General features: G+C 50.4%; 1 long non-coding RNA gene across 1 annotated transcript; it reads right to left on the bottom strand.

Annotated features, from left to right (window-relative positions):
• Window positions 1-6,859: 6,859 nt before the first annotated feature.
• On the bottom strand, window positions 6,860-8,556 carry LOC140698107 (uncharacterized). Its single transcript, XR_012075568.1, has 3 exons — window positions 8,470-8,556; window positions 8,144-8,355; window positions 6,860-7,029 (listed from the first exon to the last, which is right to left on the bottom strand). It is a non-coding gene; the product is annotated as an uncharacterized lncRNA (long non-coding RNA).
• Between the last annotated feature and the right edge of the window lie 424 nt (window positions 8,557-8,980).

Below are 8,980 nucleotides of genomic sequence, written 5' to 3' on the forward strand. Positions count from 1 at the left end.
ACTCCTCAGTTGCAAGGTTGCAAGGCGCCAGCCTAAGGTTGTCACCATCCCTGTCCCCTGCCCTTTGTTTCCAAGGAGACAGGGCTTAGCAATTCTGAAACCCACCCCAACATCACACCTTTCCAAACCAGGCCTTTCTCTGCCCGAATAATTGGCTTTTCACTGCTGTGTCTGTTCCAGATAATTTCTGATCTATCCTCCCTTTTTGAGGTCACTTGAGACTGGGTTCTAGGGGGATGTGTGTTGTGGCCACATATTTGAGGGCAGGGAGGCCAAAACTGGCAGGAATGCTGGAGAGAGACCTACATGTAAGAACTATGGGACGATGCATTCACTTATTCACTGAGAGCCCACCATATACATACTAGATGCTCTGAACATAGTGCCAGCAAGGGACACAGGCCTGTCCTTATGAGCCACAGAGGCCGACAGACAGTCAGATAACTGTGAGCACGTATGAGGACAGCTGGGTGTAGCCTGTTCAGGAAAAGTAACAGGTGCTATTTAAAAACAACAGCAAACATCCTGACATAATGAATGAATGAATGAATGAATGAATGAATGAATGAATGAACAAGCACTTGTAGCAGGGTGGTTTGGCCCAGTTGGGGGCAGGGAAGGATTCTCTAGGAAAGAGCCATTCAAACGGCAATCTAAAAGAACAGGGGTGGGGAAGAACTAACCCAGGGAAGGTGGCGGGGCCCAGCAGGAGAGGGAGGGTGAGAGGGTCTGGAGTCTTTGGGGCCAAGTGCACGTAGGCATTTTAGGGCTGGTAGGGATCATTCTGGTCATTTCCCGAGGAACAGTGAGAAGTGATGTTTCAAGCACCTCCAGCCTCCTCGGTGACCCGGCCACAAGCCCCTTCCTTCCCTCCCAAACAGGCCAGCTGAGCTGCATCAGTTCTGAGTGGCCGGGTAAGAACACAGCGGCCTGAGAGCACTGGGGCCCCACCGGCCAGGAGTCCTTGTGTCAAAGCCATGGACGCAGTGGGAGGGCCTGGGGGCTTAGCTGGAGAGCCTGGGTCTCTGCCTTGTGCAGTTCAAGCCACCTCGTGGCAGAGAATGGCACGGAAGGAGGCTTAAGTGTGGCTGCCACGAGTTCTGATCAATGTCCAAGGAGGCAAATGTGGGCCTCAGAGGAGGAACCTGGCCATGGTGAGCGTTGCCCATGGTGGCTGGCCTCAGGAGGCCACACGGGGCCTCCCCATCTCTGGAGGCAGGTGCCAGACATGTCAGGGAAGCTATGGAGGGGCTCCTGCGCCTAAAGTCTGTGGTTCCCTGGAGGAGGGCTCAGAGTCACCAAGTGACACTCAAATCCTGCCCTCACCTCCATGCATCTCCTCCCGCTCTGCCTTAGCCCAACATGGATGTATGTGACGGCTGTCACTGCTGCAAGGGCGATGTCAAAGAGACAGACAGACGCATCTAACAAGATGAGGCAGGGCGTCAGGGAGAGGTCTGAGGGTGGTCTAGCCAGCGGCTTAAACTCTGCCACAGGAACTCGTTCACAGTGTGGCTGGATGTGGGGCAAATGCCCATCAGCGGCCCCAAGGTCACACCCTTCTCTCAGCAACCGGGCAGAAAAGCTACTTCTCAGCGCTGGAGACACAGGCACAGGTACTGCCTGCATCCAACTCTCAGTCACCCAGTTTGGGCCACGGAACCACCTGGCACCAGCCTCAAGGGGCTGGCTGGAGACAGCTAACTGATTCGAGCAGGACCACAGTTTCTCTCAGGAACTGGGACCAGTGGAGGAAGAGAGGGACACAGTTTCCAATCCCACCCAAACATCAGGAACTGAGAATATGGGAGACGTGCTTTCCTCCAGGGAAAAACCAAGGGGCTGTAAGTGAAAGAAGGATGAAAAAGAGCTGAGCCATCCAAACCGATGGCTGTCCGCTCCAAGACGGAAGAATGCCCACTCAAGGGCCCCGGGTCCCACTCCCACTCCTGCAGCCTCTGCTTCAGCCCCAGACAGAGCACTCCCACCGGAAGTGCTTGTGGACACGCATCGGGGAGCAGGCCAACCTGTGTACACACTTTATAACGTGCTTAGAAAAACCCACCTGCCAAGACAAGGTTGACTTTTCCATCCTCCATGCTCGTGCCATTAAAACAGCCCTGTGTCCTGCCCGACATGGTGCTGCTGTCCCGAGCGTGTACACCTTCCCTGTGGCTTTAATTACCCGCCCAGGCTCGACATCACTGACATCAGGGGTTGCGACCCGAGATGAGAAGGAACTCGAGTTTGGGGCTTTCCCTGCGCTTTACCTCCCGACTCCTCTCAAGGCTGAGTTTTTCACACAGCATAGTGTTTCTCTTTTGGGGACCAAAAAAATGGAATCCCATCTCTGCCTTGTCTCCCTTCTTATAGGAATATTTATGATCTCTCTGCTAAATAATGTATTTGAGGATGACTGTAGTTGTACACGGTGTCTATGCAGAAAAATAGGATGCAAGGGCTTAAATTATGTAAATATAATTAGACTGCAGATCCTATCCCATAGTCCCGTGCTTAGGTATCCTGAGCCCGGGTACATGTTTCCTTCTTAGTTAAGTCAATAGATGCACCGCTGTCCCAGAGATTAAAATTCATTCTTGCAGATGTTTGGATTTTTTTTTTTTTGGAAGCTCTTTTCTCAAGCACACCACAGAAAGTTAAATGTTTTCTTCAATGTCTAAATGTATAAGAAGATGTCTGTGGCTTTTAGAGGCACCGGGCATGTGTGTGTAGTTTTTCCGTCTCTGCCCTCCTTCCCTGCACGGCTTCTCCGGGTGAGAGGACTGGGTTGGGTACCAGTAAGACAGCTGGTCAGGGAGAGTCACCTGGCGAGGCAGGCGTGGCTCTGACCTGCTCTGAGCAAACTTGCAGGGCTTCCCTTCCACGCGCCCTCTCCCCACGGCCGCTCCTCTTCCAGGAAGACGAGCTGCCCGTCCCCGACTCAGCCAAGAAGTCCCGGCCGGTCAGCACCGGTGACTAACTCGGATTCCCTGCCATGGATCAAATCACAGCAAAATATTTCCAGTTGCCAGTCTCTGTTTTCCCACTGTCCCTCTGTTATCCGTCTAAGTAAACATTTGTTCTGCTTATCATTTCTGAGCAAAGACATGAATCACTCCCCAGAAGAAACCACACTGGCAGCTGTTGTCCGTTAGGGACCAACATCTGGGAACGGGGCCTGCTAAACGGGCCTCCAGAATCACGTTTGATGTTTGTCTGTCCTCCTCCCGGACAAGGAAGCCCAGGGCACTCTGGCAGGTCTACCCGGAGCAGAAGCCCTCTGCTCAGAGCCCTTCCCTCCCGCTGGCTTGCCGAGGTGTCTGAAAGCCCACCCTTAGGGCTGCCCTCTGGCCAGGGATGCTGTTTCCGGAAGGCTCGTGGGACTGTGCCAAGGAGCTTGCTCTCAATGAAAGCATTTTGCAAGAGCCCTCTGTCAGACCCTGGCTTCTAAGGATGGGAGGGAACCTTAAAATGAGGGGCTCCCAGGATTGGGGGGCTTGTCTGGCTTTGCAGCAACTTGTATGGAAGAGACATTTTCTCATAAGCTCTGTGCTGGGCATTGCTAAATGCTTCGTGTAGGTGATTTAATCCTCAACACCCAACCAAGTGGCAGAAAAAGCAACATAATCAAAGAAGGTAACAGACAAAGGAACAAGGCCCTGGATCAGAGAAGGCTTCCTCTGGTGGAATTTATCCAGGCTGGGCGTGGAAGGGCAGCCAGGTTGACCCTGGTGGGACAGGGCGACCAGCGCTCAGGTGGAGGAAACTGCTATTGTGAGGGTGATGAGAACGCTCAGGGATAATTCTAATGCACAGGTTTGGAATTCAGCAGGGTTGGGGAGTACAAATTCTGGGGACATCCCCAGCGCCTCTCAGTGTTCAGGGTCTAAACCAGGTTACCCACCGCCCCGGAGCAGGGGAAGGGCAGTGACTTCGTTAGATGATTCTTTCAGCAACAAACCCCACCAGCCTGCTGCAGCCCAGTGCTTGGCCAGCCTCACACAACTCTGCAGATGAAGGATGCTGGCCAGGTCAGGGCTGAGCTCTACCTGGGCCGCCCCACATACACACCTGTACCTGTCAAGTCTCTCAGACAAGGAGGGCCCTGCAACAGCTGTGGTTGCATCAGAAAACAGATCAAAGGCTGGTCTTGGAAACTTGTACACCTGGTCCACCTGTCCTGGAACGGCTCTGACGGTGGTCATGGGCTGCGCCATGCAAAAAGCAAGGATGGCCTTGGAGAGGGTGGCTTCAGTAGAGAGAAGAGCCAGACTAAGTGCTTAAGGAAAGAACAGAGGTGAGTGGGCTGAAGTTAACTTTTCCAATTAGTTGGAAAGAAAGAAGGCCGAGGGTGGTAATGTGTGCCACAACTCTCTTTCACACACACACACACACACACACACACACACACAGCACCAGCACCCCCCTCTCCAGAACTCCTGCTTTCTGCAGCCGCTGCCTCAGCTCCCATCTTTCCTCATCTTTCTTCTCCCCAAGGATCGGCTGTCTCGGGACTTAGATCTGCTGGTGTCGGGATGTGACTGCAGGTTGTACTGTGTTGTGGAAAGGGCACCAGAGTAGGAAGTACGCCCTTCAGACACCCTACCTTCAAAACAGATCTTCACCCACCACCACAGGCACCACCCTGGTCTAAGTGACCGCTGTGTGTGGCCTGGACGACGGTCACCACCTCCTCACCGGCCTGACTTCATTACCCACACGGCGGCCTCTGTGAGCTTCTAAAATTGTGAATCCAATCGTCACTCCCTTCGTTTATGCCTTCCATGGGCTTCCCACATCCACCCCTCTCTCTTCCCTCGTCCTGTTTCCTTCTCTTCGCTGCAGTTCATTCTGCCCCTAATCATACTTTATTTCCAGTCATGTCGCGTGATTACTTCCCCTGTCACTGGAAGGTGAGGTCTGTAAGAGCAGAGGGACCTTCCTCCTATTCACTTCTGTGTTCCGGTGTCTTCTGGGCATGCTAATATTTACAGAAGATCTGCAGTTTCTTTAAGCCTCAGTTTTCTCAGTTATCAAAGGGGGGCGATGAGTTCTGCGGGCTTCACCCCCTTGAGGGTGGGGAGATTAAATCAGAAAATGAGGCAGAGCAGCCCCCTTGGGCTACGATGTGAGCGATGCTACGGGATCCTCATTAAGGCTGCTGCCTTAGGATTCTAATCCTGCAGGATGCTTTCCCACCGTCGCAGGTCCCTTGCGAGGTCGAACCCTGGCATCTTCGCTAGAAACAATAGTCACGGTGCTCCTCCCAGCTGAGAAACCTGGGAGTCTATTGCAGATAAATTAGTAATGCCTCATCCTCAATGAAAAAGTCTCAGGGAGATTTATAATTTTCTTTTTTTTTCTAAGGGTACAGAATAACATAAATCAAAAAGAGCAATAGTCTACCTTGTGTTTTGACTACTTTGACCCTCTTCAACCTCTGCCAATTTTTATCTCATTTTTGTTTAACTTTATACATCAGAGTTTAATTTGAGAGCTGGTCCAGAAGACAGTGATGTATAGGTTACATCAAGTGCAGCTGAAATTGCCCCGTCCCCGGGGACTTCAGGCTGAAGGGAGGGTCCCCGTCCTGTGTCAGGGGGTAGAAGAGGAATGGTACAGTTTGCCCCTTGAGCCCAGCCCCCTCCTCCACCCAGCTGGCTTCAGAGCTGCCTCTCGTTTATTGATTTGACCAGGTTTGAGGAGCTCACAAGATTGCGTCCACCCAGGGCTCACGCTTTCCAGCACAGCCACGGGCTCAAAGCATCGGTCATGGTGGACGATATTTAGGAACTAGAAAAGGAGTTCTATTAGCATTGATTTTTCCCTCTTCTTTAAATCGTTATCTTCTTTGGGAAAGTGTGCCCAGCTGGCAGTGTCGTCTGGCCAAAGGGAACGTTGGCTTTGCTTTCCTGCTGTCCAGAGCGGGGCTGGACGTCCTCCGGATTACTCAATGAGAACTGATGCACGACTGAATGAACGAATGAGTTGCCTTCTACCTCCTCATTACCGCTGGTGTTCCAGCTGGCCTCAAGTATTTTGGGAGACTCTAAACACAAATAGATGAACTGGGTCACTGACTTAAGAACTGGTGAGCCACTGTTCGTCCTAGAAACTTATGGATGCTTGGGACCAGGGGTACCTTGAGGTCTTCTCATCCATGTCTCCTCACATCAGTGTTCACCAAGGCAGCCTGGCCAGGGCTGGACCACCTCTACGAAACACCCCGAGGGACAAGCCACTCAAACAGTGACCCAAGGGCTAGGATTTTTTAAACATACATTTCCTCCACAGCACTGATCACAAGTTCAAAATGACATACTTGTGCAATTATGTGATTAAAGCCTGTCTCCCCACTAGACCCTAAGAACACTGACAAGTTCTGTAATTAATTCACAAGAAAAGTCTGTTTGTTTACCTGTATCTCTAGGGCGAGGCACAGAGCTTAACATCTGGGAAGTGCTCAATAAATATTTCTGAATGAATGAGTCCAAAACAAACAACCTGGATGGGGAGATGTGATTTGTTATCACCAAAGCAGGAATGAAGACAACAGGTAAAAATGCCCAGGTACAGAAGTCATACTACACCTGACCACCTGATCCACTGTCAATCCAAAGGCCAGTAAGGGGGCTGAGGGAGGCATCAGATGGCAGCTGGATTTGGGGACTAAGTGACAATGCCAGGGGTGGCAAATATCTCTGTAGTTTCCTCATTTTAGACCCGCACTGTCCAACACAGACGCTATTAGCTACTTGTGTGGCTGTTGTGAAATGTTGCCGATCTGAATTGAGATGTGTTGTAAGTATAACATGTATACCAGATTTCAAAGGTTTACATGAAAAAAGCATGTAAAATATCTCATTACTAGCTTTTATTTATATCGATTACATGTTAAAATGTTGAGATGACAATTTGGGGCCTGTAATTGGTTAAATAAAATTCATTTTTGAAATTAATTCCACCTGTTTCTTTAGCTTTTTTTGATCCAGTAATTTTATTTTGGGGCTGTCATCCTGAAGAAGTAATCTGAAATGGGAAAAATTTCTTTATACACAAGTTTACTAATTATGGCTCTATATAATATAAATTTAAAAAATAACCTAAACATTTAACTAGTAGAAGAATGATGATAATAACTCTGTTAGAGCCATACAATGGAATATTACGCAGCCATCAAAACTTGTTTGCCAAAGATTTTATTATAATGTGGCAAAGTGCCGTGACAATGCTCAATCAAAAATTCAAAATTCTAAGCGGCACACACAATATTACTGTATCTCAAGAGGAAGAGCTCAGAAGAAAACAAAGGGAAAGAAGTCTATCAAACCATTATGATTGTTGTCTTTGGAGAAGGAGGTGGTGAGTGACTTCCCTTTTCTTCTATTTTTACAATTAAATATTATTTAATCCAAGTTTTCAATAATAGGGAATTATACACATTTTGTTTCAAGTGAAAAGGGCCAGTCGCAGGGGTTTGCTTGGGTGTTTGCAGGTGGAGGGACGTGCCGATTCCAGACTGCCTCTTTGAAGCAGTGCAGCAACAGCAAACCCCAAGCATCCCCTACAGCTTGTACCTGGTGGGTCATATAGTCCCTTAGCCAAGTAAACATCTCCTCCATCAAGGACCTAAGAGTCCTTGAAGGCACCTGGCTCCTCCCTCCCGCCTGGCACAGAGCAGGCACGGCTGGCAGCCTGGCAAGGGGGGCACTGCACCCATGCTGGTTTCTCGCCACAGCCCTTCCAGCTCTCCCCTGCGCTGTGCCCGGGAGGCCAACTTGGATGGCTGTTTCAACCTTTGACTTTTTCCAACTAGCTTCTAGCGGGATTTACCCAACCTGGAGTCCTGGCAGGAGAGTGGAGGAAGGGAAGACAGGGCAGTGTGAGATGTCACCCCCTGGTCCCCTTCCTGTGGGTCTTCTGACGGTGGCAGCTTTAAGATGCCCTCCTTCCGGCTTCCAGGAACCAATGGCTATCTCGTTCCCAGCACCTTCTCTGGTACTTCTCTTCACCCTTACCAGCACCCTCTTCAGGAAATCCTTCCTGAATCATCCTAACTTGAGTGTGTCCTCCCTCCCCTGCCACAACCCTGAACAGACACAGGACTTATTTGAAAGCAGAGGGTCTGTGCCACCCAGCTTACCACAAAGAGAGGCACAAAGCACATCCTAGGTGTCCTCAAGTCTTGTGGTGGGAGGGGAGGGGTTGAGTCCTGGAGCTGACGGACCTGAGTTCAAATCCAAGTGCTACCCACTTCTGACAGCCATGAGGTGGTCCTTCATGCATTACTTCACCTTACCAGGTCTTGCCTTTCTTATCTGCTGATTGAGGAAGAACACCTACATTTCCGGAGTCCTGTGTGGATTAAACAGATTAGACGAGGTAAGATATCCACACCTCTTAGCACGCTGCTCTGAGTGGAGTTAACCCCAGCCAACGTCAGCTGTCACTGTTAGTGCTGTTATTCACCGGGGCTGTCAGCCTCGTAAGTGCAAAATGTCCGGTCGGATCACGGCTGCCAGAGACACGGGGCAGGAGAATCTAAATCCCCCTCCTCCCTACCCTGGGCTCCGGACACTGCGGGGAGGACCCAGCCCCAGCCCCACCCTCCGCACTGCACTGCGCAGGCTTGGCAGGAACAGAGAAGGGGGTGGGGGTGGGTGGCCAGAGAGCGAGGGGAGGGGCTGGGAACCCCGCCCATCAGCAGCAGGTGCACTGCATTGTGAGCGAATCACTTGCTTATTTAACTATCGTACTTACGAAAAAGACCCGAATGAGAGATATGGGCATTTGTGGTCATGATCAAAAAGAGGGGAAAGGGGAGATATAAATGATCAAAAATGCAGGAAAGAATAAGACATTGGGTATAAAAATTTGCGTCTTTAAAATAGCTGTACTTCAACCTCGGAGCGAGTGCATCTTTTAAAAAGCTCTCTGAAAACACTTCCCTGCCCTCTTTGTCTCTTCTCTTTATAAGGCA

The sequence above is a fragment of the Vicugna pacos genome, chromosome 9 (genome assembly GCF_048564905.1).
Source record: "Vicugna pacos chromosome 9, VicPac4, whole genome shotgun sequence".
Taxonomy (NCBI): domain Eukaryota; kingdom Metazoa; phylum Chordata; class Mammalia; order Artiodactyla; family Camelidae; genus Vicugna; species Vicugna pacos.